At 37.1% G+C, this 16,709-nt stretch overlaps 1 long non-coding RNA gene across 1 annotated transcript in view; it reads left to right on the top strand.

Annotated features, from left to right (window-relative positions):
• The window catches only part of LOC128639301 (uncharacterized), a 37,021-nt gene extending 29,280 nt beyond the window's left edge, over positions 1-7,741 (top strand). Inside the window, exon 2 of the long non-coding RNA XR_008399171.1 lies at positions 7,220-7,741. This is a non-coding gene — a long non-coding RNA (uncharacterized LOC128639301). The remainder of the gene's footprint in view (positions 1-7,219) is intronic.
• Positions 7,742-16,709: the final 8,968 nt, after the last annotated feature.

Here is a 16,709-nt window from a genome sequence, read left to right as displayed (position 1 = left end):
TCTGGATGGAGAGACCACTCCCCCGGATGTAAAGTCTGATGGCCGAGATAATCCGCTTCCCAATTGTCTACACCTGGGATATGTACCACAGAAATTACACAAGAGCTGGATTCCGCCCAAGAAAGTATCCAAGATACTTCTTTTATAGCTTGGGGACTGTGAATCCCACCCTGATGATTGAAATATGCCACAGTTTTGATATTGTCTGTCTGAAAACAAATGAATGGTTCTCTCTTCAACAGAGGCCAAACCTGAAGAGCCCCGAAAATAGCACGGAGTTCTAAAATATTGATTGGTAACCTCGCCTATTGAGATTGCCAAACCCCTTGTGCTGTCAGAGATCCCAAGACAGCTCCCCAACCTTAAAGACTTGCATCTGTTGTGATTATAGTCCAGGTTGGACGAACAAAAGAATCCCCTTGAACTATATGATGGTGATCTAACCAAGTCAGAGAGAGTCGAACATTGGGATTTAAGGATATTAATTGTGATATCCTTGTATAATCCTTGCACCATTGATTCAGCATACAAAGCTGAAGAGGTCTCATATGAAAATGAGCAAAGGGGATCACGTCCGATGCTGCAGTCATGAGACCTAAAACTTCCATGCACATAGCCACTGAAGGGAATGAATGAGACTGAAGGTTTCGACAAGCTGAAACCAATTTAATTTGTCTCTTGTCTGTTAAAGACAGAGTCATGGACACTGAATCTATCTGGAAACCTAAAAAGGTGACCCTTGTCTGAGGAATCAAGGAACTTTTCGGTAAATTGATCCTCCAACCATGTCTTTGAAGAAACAACACTAGTTGATTTGTGTGAGATTTGGCAGAATATAAAGACTGAGCTAGTACCAAGATATCGTCCAAATAAGGAAACACTGCAATACCCTGTTCTCTGATTACAGAGAGTAGGGCACAGAGAACCTTCGAAAAAATTCTTGGAGCTGTCGCTAGGCCAAATGGAAAAGCAACAAATTGGTAATACTTGTCTAGAAAAGAGAATCTCAGAAACCGATAGTGGTCTGGATGAATCGGAATATGAAGATATACATCCTGTAAGTCTATCGTGGACATATAATGGCCTTGCTGAACAAAAGGCAGAATAGTCCTTATAGTCACCATTTTGAAAGTTGGCACTCTTACAAAAACGATTCAAAATTTTCAGATCCAGAACTTGCCTGAATTAATTTTCTTTCTTTGGGACAATGAATAGATTTAAATAAAGCCCCAGACCCTGTTCCTGAAACAGAACTGGTATGATTATATATTATTATATAATATTTGAGCCACAAAGCTCTTCTGGCTAAAAAAGCTAAAGGCATATATTTAAGATCAATTTTGATTATATCAAAAATAGCATCACAGATAAATTGATTAGCATGTTGAAGCAAGCGAACAATGCTAAATAAATCAGGATCTGTTTCCTGTTGCGCTAAGCTTTCCAACAAAAAAGTTGATGCAGCTGTAACATCAGCCATAGATAAAGCAGGCCTAAGAATATAGCCAGAAAATAAATAAGCTTTCCTTAGATAAGATTAAAGTTTCCTATTTAAAGGAAACCTTAAAAGAAGTACTATCTTCCATAGGAATAGTAGTACGGTTGGCAAGAGTAGAAATAGCCCCATCAATTTTGGGGATTCTTTCCCCAAAACTCCAATCTAGCTGCTGGCAAAGGATACAACTTTTTAAACCTAGAAGAAGGAATAAAAGAAGTACCAGGCCTATCCCATTCCTTTGAAATCATATCAGAAATAGCATCAGGAACTGGAAAAAACTCTGGAGTAACTACAGGAGGTTTATAAACAGAATTTAAACGTTTACTAGTTTTAGTATCAAGAGGACTAGATTCCTCAATATCCAAAGTAATCTACACCTCTTTTAACAAGGAACGAATATATACTTCATTTTAAATAAATAAGTAGATTTGTCAGTGTCAATATCTGAGGTAGGATCTTCTGAATCCGATAGATCCTCATCAGAGGAGGATAATTCAGTATGTTGTCGGTCATTTGAAAATTCATCAACTTTATGAGAAGTTTTAAAAGACCTTTTACATTTATTAGAAGGTGGAATAGCAGACAAAGCCTTCTGAATCGCATCAGCAATAAAATCTTTTATATTCACAGGGATATCATGTACATTAGATGTTGAAGGAACAACAGGCATTGTACTAGTACTGATGGATACATTATCTGCATGTAAAAGCTTATCATGACAACTGTTACATACTGCAGCCGGAGATATAATCTCCGCTAATTTACAACAGATACACTTAACTTTGGTAGAACTATTATCAGGCAGCAGGGTTCCAATAGTTGTTTCTGAAAAAGGATCAGATTGAGACATCTTGCAAATGTAAGATAAAAAAACAACATATAAAGCAAAATTATCAATTTTCTTATATGGCAGTTTCAGGAATGGGAAAAAAATGCAAACAGCATAGCCGTCTGAACATAAAAAAGGCAAGAGGCATATAGGAAGTGGGGTTTAAATAAATAAAAAATTTTGTCGCTAACAATATCCGGAAATGACACAACTCGCGTCATGGCAGACACAACCTTGTGCAAGGAAACCTGGCGTTATCTAAGACACATTAGAAATAATGAATTTGCGTCACTGAGCATACCTTCGCTCCAAAAAAATTCTCGCGCCAAAAATGAGGCAATAAATATAAGCATTTTGCGACCTTGCGAGCCTAATTTTGCCCGTGAAATTTTATGAAAAATAAAACAGTCAATTTGAAGAAAAGACTATACCCCAGGTAAGAACTTCCTAAATACGTTTCCCAATTTTGAAACTGAATGTCTGCAAAAGGAAATATACATAAACTTGACTCATGGCAAATATAAGTACAATATATATATTTAAAACTTTATATTAATACATAAAGTACCAAACCATAGCTGAGAGTGTCTTAAGTAATGAAAACATACTTACCGAAAGACACCCATCTACAAATAGCCAAACCAGTACTGAAAAAGTATCAGTAGAGGTAATGGAATATGAGAGTATATCGTCGATCTGAAAAGGGAGGTAGGAGATGAATCTCTACGACCGATAACAGAGAACCTATGAAAAGATTTCCCGTGAGGAAAACCATAAAATCAATAGTTGATACTCCCTTCACATCCGTCTGACAAACACTGTACTCTGAGAGGAATCGGGTTTCAAAATGCTGAAAAGTGCATATCACAGAAGAAAATAAAGCACAAACTTACTTCACCACCTCCATAGGGAGGCATACGGCTAGATTTAGAGTTCTGCGGCCAAAGGGGTGCGTTAGCTACGCATGCTTTTTTTCCCCTGCACCTTTTAAATACCACTGGTATTTAGAGTTCACAGAATGACTGCGTTAGGCTCCAAAAAAGGGAGCGTAGAGCATATTTACCGCCACTGCAACTCTCGATACCAGCGTTGCTTACGGACGCGGCCAGCTTCAAAAACGTGCTCGTGCACAATTCCCCCATAGAAAACAATGGGGCAGTTTGAGCTGAAAAAAACCTAACACCTGCAAAAAATCAGCGTTCAGCTCCTAACGCAGCCCCATTGTTTACTATAGGGAAACACTTCCTAAGTCTGCACCTAACACTCTAACATGTACCCCGAGTCTAAACACCCCTAACCTTACACTTATTAACCCCTAATCTGCCGACCCCGCTATCGCTGACACCTGCATTATACAATTAACCCCTAATCTGCCGCTCCGTACACCGCTGCAACCTACATTATACCTATGTACCCCTAATCTGCTGCCCCTAACACCGCCGACCCCTATATTATATTTATTAACCCGTAATCTGCCGCCCCCGCTATCGCTGACCCCTGCATATTATTATTAACCCCTAATCTGCCGCTCCGTACACCGCCGCAACCTACATTATACCTATGCACCCCTAATCTGCTGCCCCTAACACCGCCGACCCCTATATTATATTTATTAACCCAAAATCTGCCCCCCAGAATGTCGCCTCCACCTACCTACACTTATTAACCCCTAATCTGCTGACCGGATATCACCGCTACTCTAATAAATGTATTACCCCTACAGCTAAGTCTAACCCTAACACCCCCCTAAATTAAATATAATTTAAATCTAACGAAATAAATGAACTCTTATTAAATAAATTATTCCTATTTAAAGCTAAATACTTACCTGTAAAATAAACCCTAATATAGCTACAATATAAATTATAATTATATTGTAGCTATTTTAGGATTAATATTTATTTTACAGGCAACTTTGTAATTATTTTAACCAGGTACAATAGCTATTAAATAGTTAAGAACTATTTAATAGTTACCTAGTTAAAATAATTACAAAATTACCTGTAAAATAAATCCTAACCTAAGTTACAATTAAACCTAACACTACACTATCAATAAATAAATAAACTACCTACAATTATCTACAATTAAACCTAACACTACACTATCAATAAATTAATTAAATACAATACCTACAAATAAATACAATGAAATAAACTAACTAAAGTACAAAAAATAAAAAAGAACTAAGTTACAAAAAATAAAAAAATATTTACAAACATTAGAAAAATATTACAACAATTTTAAACTAATTACACCTACTCTAAGCCCCTAATAAAATAACAAAGACCCCCAAAATAAAAAAATGCCCTACCCTATTCTAAAATTAAAATAGAAAAGCTCTTTAACCTTACGAGCCCTGAAAAGGGCCCTTTGCGGGGCATGCCCCAAAGAATTCAGCTCTTTTGCCTGTAAAAAAAACCATACAATACCCCCCCCCCCAACATTACAACCCACCACCCACATACCCCTAATCTAACCCAAACCCCCCTTAAATAAAGCTAACACTAAGCCCCCGAAGAACTCCCTACCTTGTCTTCACCACGCCGGGTTCACCGATCGATCCAGAAGAGCCTCCGATGTTTTGATCCAAGCCCAAGCGGGGGGCTGAAGATGTCCATGATCCGGCTGAAGTCTTCATCCAAGCGGGAGCTGAAGAGGTCCATGATCCGACTGAAGTCTTCTATCAAGCGGCATCTTCAATCTTCTTTCTTCCGGATCCATGTAGTTCAACCCGTCGACGCAGAACATCCATCTTCACCGACGACTTCCCGACGAATGACGGTTCCTGTAAGGGACGTCATCCAAGATGGTGTCCCTCGAATTCCGATTGGCTGATTGGATTCTATCAGCCAAATGGAATTAAGGTAGGAAAATTCTGATTGGCTGATGGAATCAGCCAATCAGATTCAAGTTCAATCCGATTGGCTGATCCGATCAGCCAATCAGATTGAGCTTGCATTCTATTGGCTGATTGGAACAGCCAAAAGAATGCGATCTCAATCTGATTGGCTGATTGGATCAGCCAATCGGATTGAACTTGAATCTGATTGGCTGATTCCATCAGCCAATCAGAATTTTCCTACCTTAATTCCAATTGGCTGAGTGTTAGGTTTATTTAAGGGGGGTTTGGGTTAGATTAGGGGTATGTGGGTGGTGGGTTGTAATGTTGGGGGGGGTATTGTATGTTTTTTTTCCAAGCAAAAGAGCTGAATTCTTTGGGGCATGCCCCGCAAATGGCCCTTTTAAGGGCTGGTAAGGTAAAAGAGCTTTTCTATTTTAATTTTAGAATAGGGTAGGGCATTTTTTTATTTTGGGGGTCTTTGTTATTTTATTAGGGGGCTTAGAGTAGGTGTAATTAGTTTAAAATTGTTGTAATATTTTTCTAATGTTTGTAAATATTTTTTTATTTTTTGTAACTTAGTTCTTTTTAATTTTTTTGTACTTTAGTTAGTTTATTTAATTGGATTTAATTGTAGGTATTGTATTTAATTAATGTATTGATAGTGTAGTGTTAGGTTTAATTGTAGATAATTGTAGGTATTTTATTTAATTAATTTATTGATAGTGTAGTGTTAGGTTTAATTGTAACTTAGGTTAGGATTTATTTTACAGGTAATTTTGTAATTATTTTAACTAGGTAGCTATTAAATAGTTATTAACTATTTAATAGCTATTGTACCTGGTTAAAAATAAATAAATATTAATCCTAAAATAGCTACAATATAATTATAATTTATATTGTAGCTATATTAGGGTTTATTTTACAGGTAAGTATTTAGCTTTAAATAGGATTAATTTATTTAATAAGAGTTAATTTATTTCGTTAGATTTAAATTATATTTAATTTAGGGGGGTGTTAGTGTTAGACTTAGCTTTAGGGGTTAATACATTTATTAGAGCAGCGGTGAGATCCGGTCGGCAGATTAGGGGTTAATTATTGTAGGTAGGTGGAGGCAACGTTGGGGGCGGCAGATTAGGGGTTAATAAATATAATATAGGGGTCGGCGGTGTTAGGGGCAGCAGATTAGGGGTACATAGGTATAATGTAGGTTGCGGCGGTGTACGGAGCGGCAGATTAGGGGTTAATAATAATATGCAGGGGTCAGCGATAGCGGGGGCGGCAGATTAGGGGGTAATAAATATTATGTAGGGGTCGGCGGTGTTAGGGGCAGCAGATTAGGGGTACATAGGGATAACGTAGGTTGCGGCGGTGTGCGGTCGGCAGATTAGGGGTTAAAAATTTTTAATAGAGTGGGGGCGATGTGGGGGGACCTCGGTTTAGGGGTACATAGGTAGTTTATGGGTGTTAGTGTACTTTAGAGCACAGTAGTTAAGAGTTTTATAAACCGGCGTTAGCCCAGAAAGCTCTTTACTGACTTTTTTCTGCGGCTGGAGTTTTGTCGTTAGATTTCTAACACTCACTTCAGCCAAGATTCTAAATACCAGCGTTAGAAAGATCCCATTGAAAAGATAGGATACGCAAATGGCGTAGGGGGATCTGCGGTATGGAAAAGTCGCGGCTGCAAAGTGAGCGTTAGACCCTTTCTTGACTGACTCTAAATACCAGCGGTAGCCCAAAACCAGCGTTAGGAGCCTCTATCGCTGGTTTTGACGGCTACCGCCAAACTCTAAATCTAGCCGAAAGTTTGTAAAACTGAATTGTGGGTGTGGTGAGGGGTGTATTTATAGGCATTTTGAGGTTTGGGAAACTTTGCCCCTTCTGGTAGGATTGTATATCCTATATGTCACTAGCTCATGGACTCTTGCCATTTACATGAAAAAAATGTTTAATGATATATACCTGTTTTTTTTATTTTAAAAACAAAGATTAAGTCACTAGAGTTTCTGCAGTTAACATTTATCCCCTCTTGTTACTTTCGTTTGCACAGGAAAAGAGAAACAAACAAAAAGGAATAGCCAATCAGCATTATAAAAGCTCAAACCACACTTCTCTACTGTGATCTCAGAGGATGTTGCCATTTTCTTGAAGTTGCACTGTGGATGAAAAGACAGTGACTGAGCCTGCACATTCCAGATGCATGTGCATTTGCTAGCGCTAAGACAAGCATCTAGATTAAATCATTAAAAGTCCCTCTACAGTGGAATGTGGTTACTGGTGATATTCAAATGAAAAGAAAATATATCTTCTTTTTTTCTTTTTTTTTTTTTTTATAAAAAGTTAAAAAAATCATGCAAAATTTTCTAGTCAGCTTTATTACTTTCAAACAATGCAGCATATGAGTGACATGTCCTTTTAAACTTATAAAAATACTGTATTTTATTATTTACCTGTCAAAACTAGATATTTTTTTTAAGTAGACAACCCAAGCTATTGATCTAGGCCCATTTTGGTATATTCCATTCCACAGCGAAATGTGATCAAATAAAAAAATGGTTAACTTGTTCACAAACTGTTCTTACTGAAATTATTTACATACCGCTTGTGCAATCAAGGTGCAAATGATTGTAAAAGCTTTGTTTAGAAATAGCAGACATATATGGCTTTGCTTTTTTGGTAATTAGAAGGCCGCTAATTGCAGCTGCACACCACACTTCTATCATTCCCGGCAGTGAAGGGGTTAATTGGGTAGCTTGTAAGGTTAATTTTAGCTTTAGTGTAGAGATTACCCTCTCACTTGACGCCTCCCACCCCCTGATTCCTTCCTGATGCCACCCAAACAGCTCTCTTCCCTCCCTCACAATTCACTGGTCACCACCATCTTAGGTACGGGCAGATAATCAGGCAGTATGCAGTTTTTTTTTTAAAAAAAACAACACATTATTTCTTTTTTCTGCAGTGTAGTGATCCTCCTCAACCCTCTCCCCTCCCCCAAATAGCTCTCTAACCCTACCCCTCCCACTACTTGCGGCCATCTTTAGTACTGGCAGCTGTCTGCCAGTACCAACTGTGCTCTGGTTCCATATGCCGTAAGATGCCTGGAGCTCAGGAATTTCAGCTCTCAGCTATAACTTTACAGCCATAACTGCTGGAGCTTCTTGCAGCTCGGATGTATATATACAGGTCACATGGTATGATAAGCCAAGTACCACATTACGTATATATATATATATATATATATATATATATATATATATATATATATATATATATATATATATAATTGGAAATTAACAATAAAATATAAGCAATTTCTATATTTTGGCCCATACTTTGGGTAATAATAGATCAAAAAGTAAGAGAAGCGCCATTTAAGCTTAAGACAAGATTTTTATTTTACAAAGACAATTATACATTTAACAGATATCTGTATGATTTCCTAAGTGCGCACTGGTTAAAATACTATTAAAATATTTAAAACACAATATACTGGTAAAAAAAACTTCTCACATTCGGTAGTGTATATTAATTTAACACAACTTCTATATACTTTTTGATCTAATAGTATAACTTTGCACTGCTATTTACAGGCGCAGTCTAAGAGAAGTTTGACATAATAAGTTTCACTCTCATCCCTACTGTTTGAATCCATAGCTTGGGTAATACTTACCAGTGAGACCCCCTCTCCAGAGGGGCGTGGACAGAACTATCCACTCCCCTCATTTACCATAAAAGCTTCCAGTGGGACACCAACCCTTCCTCCTCCTAGAGAGGTCCAGCCAAAACAGGTGAACCAAGCAAAGGGAGGAAGCCTGGTAAGTATTACCCAGGGTATGGGCCAATATATAGAAATTGCTTATATTTTGTTGTTAATTTCCAATTATCTTGGCCCCCTGGTAATACTTACCATTGAGAGAATACAAAGCAGCAATAAAAGAAATAAATAAAAAACATTGATATAAAATCCATAAAGATGAAACTGAAGACAGAATCTTCCAACCAAACCTAGCAGAAACTGATAGTCAAAGAACAAGTTTTAAAAATAGAAACACAGTTCCTTTTTCTGTAAGCCATAGAGAACATCTGTACAATTAAACCATAGATGGTAGGACCAGAAGGAGTCTGACCTAACGAGAATATGATAAGCCCTCTGGAACTTGTTCATTCTATTACTTGTTTGAACGCAAAATAACTTAAACCAAAAAAGATGGTTGACCTTGCGAATGTCTACCCAAAATGAGGACCTTGTAACAAAACAAAGAGAAAAAACAGAATTGAGTCTTCTAGCAGAAAACTTAAAACAGAGATTAAAATGAGTTCATTCAATACTCCTGTTTATCAGGATTGAATGAAGGGAAACAGAATGTCTTGACTTCAATAAAAGTCAGAGACAACATTGGTAACAGTTCTCAAGATTATTCCATCATGATAAAATAATAAGGTATGAAATTATCACACAAAGTAACTAAAAGTCTAAACATCACTGGTGTTGAAATAAATAGTTTCTTGAAAAATTATTTAAATGAGAGACCAGATAGAAATAAAACTAAGAAGGATCCCAAAGTAAGAACCCAGGATGACATTTTAAAACTCTAACTAAATTGGGTATGCACCAAGATTTGAAAATATTGCATAACCAAGAGATCCCTGCAAAGGAAGTCTGTGCTGAAATCCATAAAACCTGAAATATGAATGGCTATCAGAAACTTGCATTGAGCACTCAAAAATATATAATAAAGTTCTCCTTCAGGACTAACTGACTTCTTGTTATGTCATTGCAAAATGAACCAATTTGGCTCTAACAGGATAAGACTTCCGACAGATTATAAATTCTGAATTCACAAAAGAGCTTTCTTTATACAACTGAAAAGGGAGAATGCAGTGAAAGAAAAGCCATCTGTTTCTAGAAATAACAGATCAAAACACTGGAAAATAGAACCCCCTGCTATTCAAAAAATTTCTTATGAACTGAAATTTAGCATTTAATTTCAAAGATTCTTAGGGAGTGGAAATATACCAGTGCAAAAAATGAAAAATCTAGTTAAAAAATGTCCCCAAGTTGGAAAGTTGCTTGCAAGCAGAGGCAAGTGAGCATATGAATAGGATTTAAAAAACATGAAGAGCTGAAAAGGAAAACCACCCCTCTTGCCCCTAGTTTGGGAAAGAGAATCTTAATCTTGAAAAATGGAGAGAAAAATAGATCCTTGCCCTATACAGGCGGGTTTAATGTTGCAATTGAAACACACACCCAGCTATTGTAAGTAGGGTTGCCAGGTGTCTGGTATCTGACTGGACAGACCGTTTTTTTCACCATCTGTCCGTTAAAATCTGAAGAAAAAAAACGGACACTTTTTTTTTTTATTAGGTAGACATTGCAGTTCCAAAAGCTGCCGCAAGGTGTCACACATAGCAGAACAGATGCTAGTTAGGCGAAGAAGCCGAGTTCTGATTGCACTTTACACTGCCAGCCACTTGCAATCAAACACAGATCAGGTTGTGTAGTAGAGAGGGGCTGTGTGAGCAGCATGTAAGCTATGTACATGGAGCAGCAAATTATCACTTGGATTTTTGATAACTTTTAATGGAAAAAAAAATAGAATCATATACAGGAGAACCATTCCAACATTACTGTAAAGGATGTTTAACTGTATGTCTAGCTGCATCTATGCTATTTGCTTCTAGTGACAGCTCTTAAGAATGACATTAAGAAACTGCATCCCAGTACTAGTTTTAATTCTCAGTCAGTTTCTTGTCTTTACAACTTTTAGAAGAATGCTGGGGAATTACATATGAGTGTGAATAAAGTGCATTTAAAGAGACATACTTTGATTTTAGACTTTACAGTTCAAATTAATGGACTGTGAAGTAGCTGCAAGTGACTGAACAGTGCAATATGATTTTTTAATACTTGGAATAATAAAGTATTGCAATACTCTTTAGGAGTACACTGCTATCAATCCTACAAATAACAATCATCTTAAATTCTCTAGTATAAAGCTGACAGCCTTCTATTTTCCATCAAACAATAATTAAAGATATAAATTAAATGGACAGTAAAGTAATAATTTGACTTTCATGATTTAAATAGAGCATACAATTTTAAACATCTTTACACTTTACTTCTATTATTTAATTTGCTTCCTTCTCTTGTTATGCTTTGCTGAAAGGTTTATCTAGGTAAGCTCAGGAGCAGCAAAGAACCTAGGTTCTAGCTGCTGATTAGTGTCTGCATATAGATACCGACTGTCATAGGCTCACCCATGTGTTCAGTTAGAAACCAGTAGTTCATTGCTGCTCCTTCAACAAATAATAACCAAGAGGATGAAGGAAATTAGATAATAGAAGTAAACTGGAAAGTTGTTTAAAAGTGTATGTTCTACCTAAATCATGAAAGAAAAATGTTGGGTTTCATGTTCCTTTAAAAGCCACATTCTAAAAGAAAAGTTACCAGCTGCAAGTCACTTCTTTTCATCCCAGTGTTTTGTACACTTGATCACTCTATATAACAAATACAAAGCCATAAAGGGGAATGCATGTTGTATTTTAAAAAAAGAATATTTAGTTAAATGGTTACTCTCCTTGAAATTTATAAACCTTTGGAATATTCTTTTTATTATTTAATTTGACAGCTTTTTCATGTAATTGAACTATTTTGCTTTCTCAATGACCCTGAGAGGCTGAATGGTATCCTTTGGAATCTAGAACTCTCACCCCACAACATTCTACACAGTGAATATAATCACTGTAGAAGCTAGTTAAAATAAATACAAAGTTGCCTGTAAAATAAATATAAATCCTAAAATATAATTATTATTTATATTGTAGCTATATTAGGGTTTATTTTACAGGTAAGTATTTAATTTATTTAATGAGTTAATTTATTTTGTTAGATAAAAATTATATTTAACTTAGGGGGGTGTTAGTGTTAGGGTTAGACTTAGCTTTAGGAGTTAATACATTTATTAGAGTAGCGGCGAGGTCCGGTCAGCAGATTAGGGGTTAATAAGTGTAGGTAAGGTAGCAGCGACGTTGGGGGGGGGCAGATTAGGGGTTAATAAATATAATATAGGGGTCGGCGATGTTAGGGGCAGCAGATTAGGGGTACATAGGGATAATGTAGGTTGCGGCGGTGTACGGAGCGGCAGATTAGGGGTTAATAATAAAATGCAGGGGTCAGCGATAGCGGGGGCGGCAGATTAAGAGTTAATAAGTGTAAAGTTAGGGGTGTTTAGACTCGGGGTACATGTTACGGTGTTAGGTGCAGACTTAGGAAGTGTTTCCTCATAGGAAACAATGGGGCTGCGTTAGGAGCTGAACGCTTCTTTTTTGCAGGTGTTAAGTTTTTTTTCAGCTCAAACTGCCCCATTGTTTCCTATGGGGATATCGTGCTCGTTTTTTAAGCTGGCCGCGTCCGTAAGCAACGCTGGTATTTAGAGTTGCAGTGGCGGTAAATATGCCTGTACGCTCCCTTTTTGGAGTCTAACGCAGCCCTTCAGAGAACTCTAAATACCAGCGTTGTTTAAAAGGTGCGGGGGAAAAAAACATGCGTAGCTGACGCACCCCTTCTAACGCAAAACTCCAAATCTAGGTGTTTGTTTGCTAATGGTAGCCAAGGGGTAGAATGACTGCTCACTTTTGAAGAAATATAGATGGCAGGATCAATAATAAGCGCTATGGTAGAGCTTTTTTTTGGGGGGTTGTGCCCAGTGACTGTCAGAGTGTCCGGTATTTTTGTGGGAGACAGCTGGCAACCTTAATTGTAAGTGACAGGTCTGAAAATAATATGACTAGAAAAGAATGCCCTGTACCAAAAATTATAATAGGGTACAGAAAAATTGTGTACTCTGGATCAGACCACAGACCAGGCTGCTATCTTCAAAATTTACTCATGAAGTAATTATATAGAAAGAATATAAATTCAGATTTTTCTTGACTGTAAAGTAATTTTATTTTATTAATTAAATAACCAAAATACATTAAAAACATTAGTTTTGTGCAATAAACATTTTTTTCCCCAGTGGTGTTACAAACACTTAAACCATATTTATGTCAAGCATCACCATTTATGTTTCTTTCATGTAATTGGCAAGAGTCCATGAGCTATTGACGTATGGGATATACAATCCTACCAGGAGGGGCAAAGTTTCCCAAACCTCAAAATGCCTATAAATACACCCATCACCACACCCACAATTCAGTTTTACAAACTTTGCCTCCTATGGAGGTGGTGAAGTAAGATTTCTACGTTGACATGCGCTTCTCAGCATTTTGAAGCCTGATTCCTCTCAGAGTACAGCGAATGTCAGAGGGATGTGAAAGAAGTATCACCTATTGAATGCAATGGTTTTCCTCACGGGAGATCTATTTCATAGGTTCTCTGTTATCGGTCATAGAGATTCATCTCCTACCTCCCTTTTCAGATTGACAATATACTCTCATATTCCATTACCTCTACTGATAACCGTTTCAGTACTGGTTTGGCTATCTGCTATATGTTGATGGGTGTCTTTCGGTAAGTATGTTTTTATTACTTAAGACACCTCAGCTATGGTTTGGCAATTTATGCATTAATATAAAGTTCTAAATATATGTATTGTACTTATATTTGCCATGAGTCAGGTTCATGTATTTCCTTTTTGCAGACTGTCAGTTTCATATTTGGGAAAATAAACATATTAAGAAATATTTTCTTACCTGGGGTTTTAAATTGACTACATTTTTCTTTGCAAATTACGGGCAGGATTAGGCCCGCGGGTGCGCCAAATGCTAAACTTTATTGCGTCATTCTTGGCATGAGAATTTTTTGCCGCGAAAGTACGTCCGTTGATGAAAGTTCGTCATTTCCGGCATCATAGTTGACGCCGAGTTCCTTACACAAGGTTGCGTCGTTAGAGACGCGAGTATCCGGACGTTGTTGCCGCAAAAAAATTTCAGTTACGCTGTGCGTCATACTTGGCGCCAAATTTTTAATTATTTTGTCACCCCATTGCTATTTGCCTCTTGCCTTTTTTCTATGTCAGAGGGCTATGCTATTTGCATTTTTTCCCATTCCTGAAACTGTCATATAAGGACATTGATAATTTTGCTTAATATGTTGTTTTTTCTTTTACATTTTGCAAGATGTCTCAATCTGATCCTGTCTCAGAAGTATCTGTTGGAACTTTGCTGCCTGATATCGGTTCTACCAAAGCTAAGTGCATTTGTTGTAAACTTGTGGAGATTATATCTCCGAATCTCATTTGTAATAGTTGTCATGATAAACTTTTACATGCAGATAATGTGTCCATCAGTAATAGAACATTGCCAGTTGCAGTTCCTTCAACTTCTAATGTACATGATATTCCTAAGAATTTTAAAGAATTTGTTACTGATTCTATTCAGAAGGCTCTGTCTGCTTTTCCACCTTCTAATAAATGTAAAAGGTCTTTTAAAACTTCTCATAAGATTGATGAAATTTCAAATGACCGACAACATAATGAATTATCCTCCTCTGATGAGGATCTATCTGATCCAGAAGATCCTTCCTCAGATATTGACACTGACAAATCTACTTATTTATTTAAAATGGAGTATATTCGTTCTTTGTTAAAAGAAGTGTTAATTACTTTGGATATTGAGGAAACTAGTCCTCTTGACATTAAAACTAGTAAACGTTTAAATTCTGTTTTTAAACCTCCTGTGGTTACTCCAGAGGTTTTTCCTATTCCTGATGCTATTTCTGATATGATTTCTAAGGAATGGAATAAGCTGGGTACTTCTTTTATTCCTTCTTAAAGGTTTAAAAAATTGTATCCTTTACCAGCAATTTCAATAGAGTTTTGGGAAAAGATCCCCAAAGTTGATGGGGCTATTTCTACACTTGCTAAACGTACTACTATTTCTTTGGAAGATAGTACTTCTTTTAAGGATCCTTTAGATAGGAAACTTGAATCTTATCAAAGGAAAGCTTATTTATATTCAGGTCATCTTCTCAGGCCTGCAATTTCTTTAGCTGATGTTGCAGCTGCATCAACTTTTTGGTTGGTAAATTTAGCCCAACAAGAATTGGATTCTGACTTATCTAGCATTGTTCGCTAACTGCAACATGCTAATCATTTTATTTGTGATGCAATTTTTGATATTATCAAAATTGATGTTAGATCCATGTCTTTAGCTATTTTAGCTAGAAGAGCTTTGTCACTTAAATCTTGGAATGCTGATATGACATCTAAGTCTAGATTGCTATCTCTTTCTTTCCAAGGTAATAATTTATTTGGTTCTCAGTTGGATTTTATTATTTCAACTGTTACTGGGGGGAAGGGAGTTTTTTTTGCCTCAGGATAAAAGATCCAAGGGTAAATCTAAGGCTTCTAACCGTTTTCGTTCCTTTCTTCAAAATAAGGAACAAAAACCTAATCCTTCCCCCAAGGAATCTGCTTCCAATTGAAAGCCTTCCTCAAATTGGAATAAATCCAAGCCATTTAAGAAACCAAAGTCAGCCCCCTAAGTCCGCATGAAGGTGCGGCCCTCATTTCAGCTCAGCTGGTAGGGGGCAGATTAAGGTTTTTCAGGGATGTTTGGATAAATTCTGTCCAAAATCAATGTATTCAGAGCATTGTCTCTCAGGGGTATCGAATAGGATTCAGAGTAAGACCTCCTGTGAAGAGATTTTTTCTTTCACGCATCCCAGCAAATCCAGTAAAAGCCCAGGCTTTCCTGAAGTGTGTTTCAGACCTGGAGTTTTCAGGGGTAATCATGCCAGTTCCTTTTCAGGAACAGGGTCTGGGGTTTTATTCAAATCTATTCATTGTCCCAAAGAAGGAAAATTCATTCAGACCAGTTCTGGATCTGAAAATTTTGAATCATTATGTAAGAGTACCAACTTTCAAAATGGTGACTATAAGGACTATTCTGCCTTTTGTTCAGCAAGGATGTTATATGTCTACAATAGACTTGCAGGATGCATACTTTCATATTCCGATTCATCCAGATCATTATCAGTTCCTGAGATTCTCTTTTCTAGACAAGCATTACCAATTTGTTGCTCTTCCATTTGGCCTAGCAACAGCTCCAAGAATCTTTTCAAAGGTTCTCGGTGCCCTGCTCTCTGTAACCAGAGAGCAGGGTATTGCGGTGTTTCCTTATTTGGACGATATCTTGGTACTAGCTCAGTCTTTAGGTTCTGCAGAATCTCACACGAATCAACTAGTGTTGTTTCTTCGAAAACATGGTTGGAGGATCAATTTACCAAAAAGTTTCTTGATTCCTCAGACAAGGGTCACCTTTTTAGGCTTCCAGATAGATTCAGTGTCCATGACTCTGTCTCTAACAGACAAGAGACGTTTAAAATTGGTTGCAGCCTGTCAGCACCTTCAGTCTCAGTCATTCCCTTCAGTGGCTATGTGCATGGAAGTTTTAGGTCTCATGACTGCAGCATCGGACGTGATTCCCTGTGCTCATTTTCACATGAAACCTCTCCAGCTTTGTATGCTGAATCATTGGTGCAGGGATTATAGAAAGATATCACAATTAATATCCTTAAATCCCAATGTTCGACACTC

The sequence above is a fragment of the Bombina bombina genome, chromosome 1 (genome assembly GCF_027579735.1).
Source record: "Bombina bombina isolate aBomBom1 chromosome 1, aBomBom1.pri, whole genome shotgun sequence".
In the NCBI taxonomy this organism is placed as follows: domain Eukaryota; kingdom Metazoa; phylum Chordata; class Amphibia; order Anura; family Bombinatoridae; genus Bombina; species Bombina bombina.
This window is presented reverse-complemented; position numbering and strand designations above follow the sequence as displayed.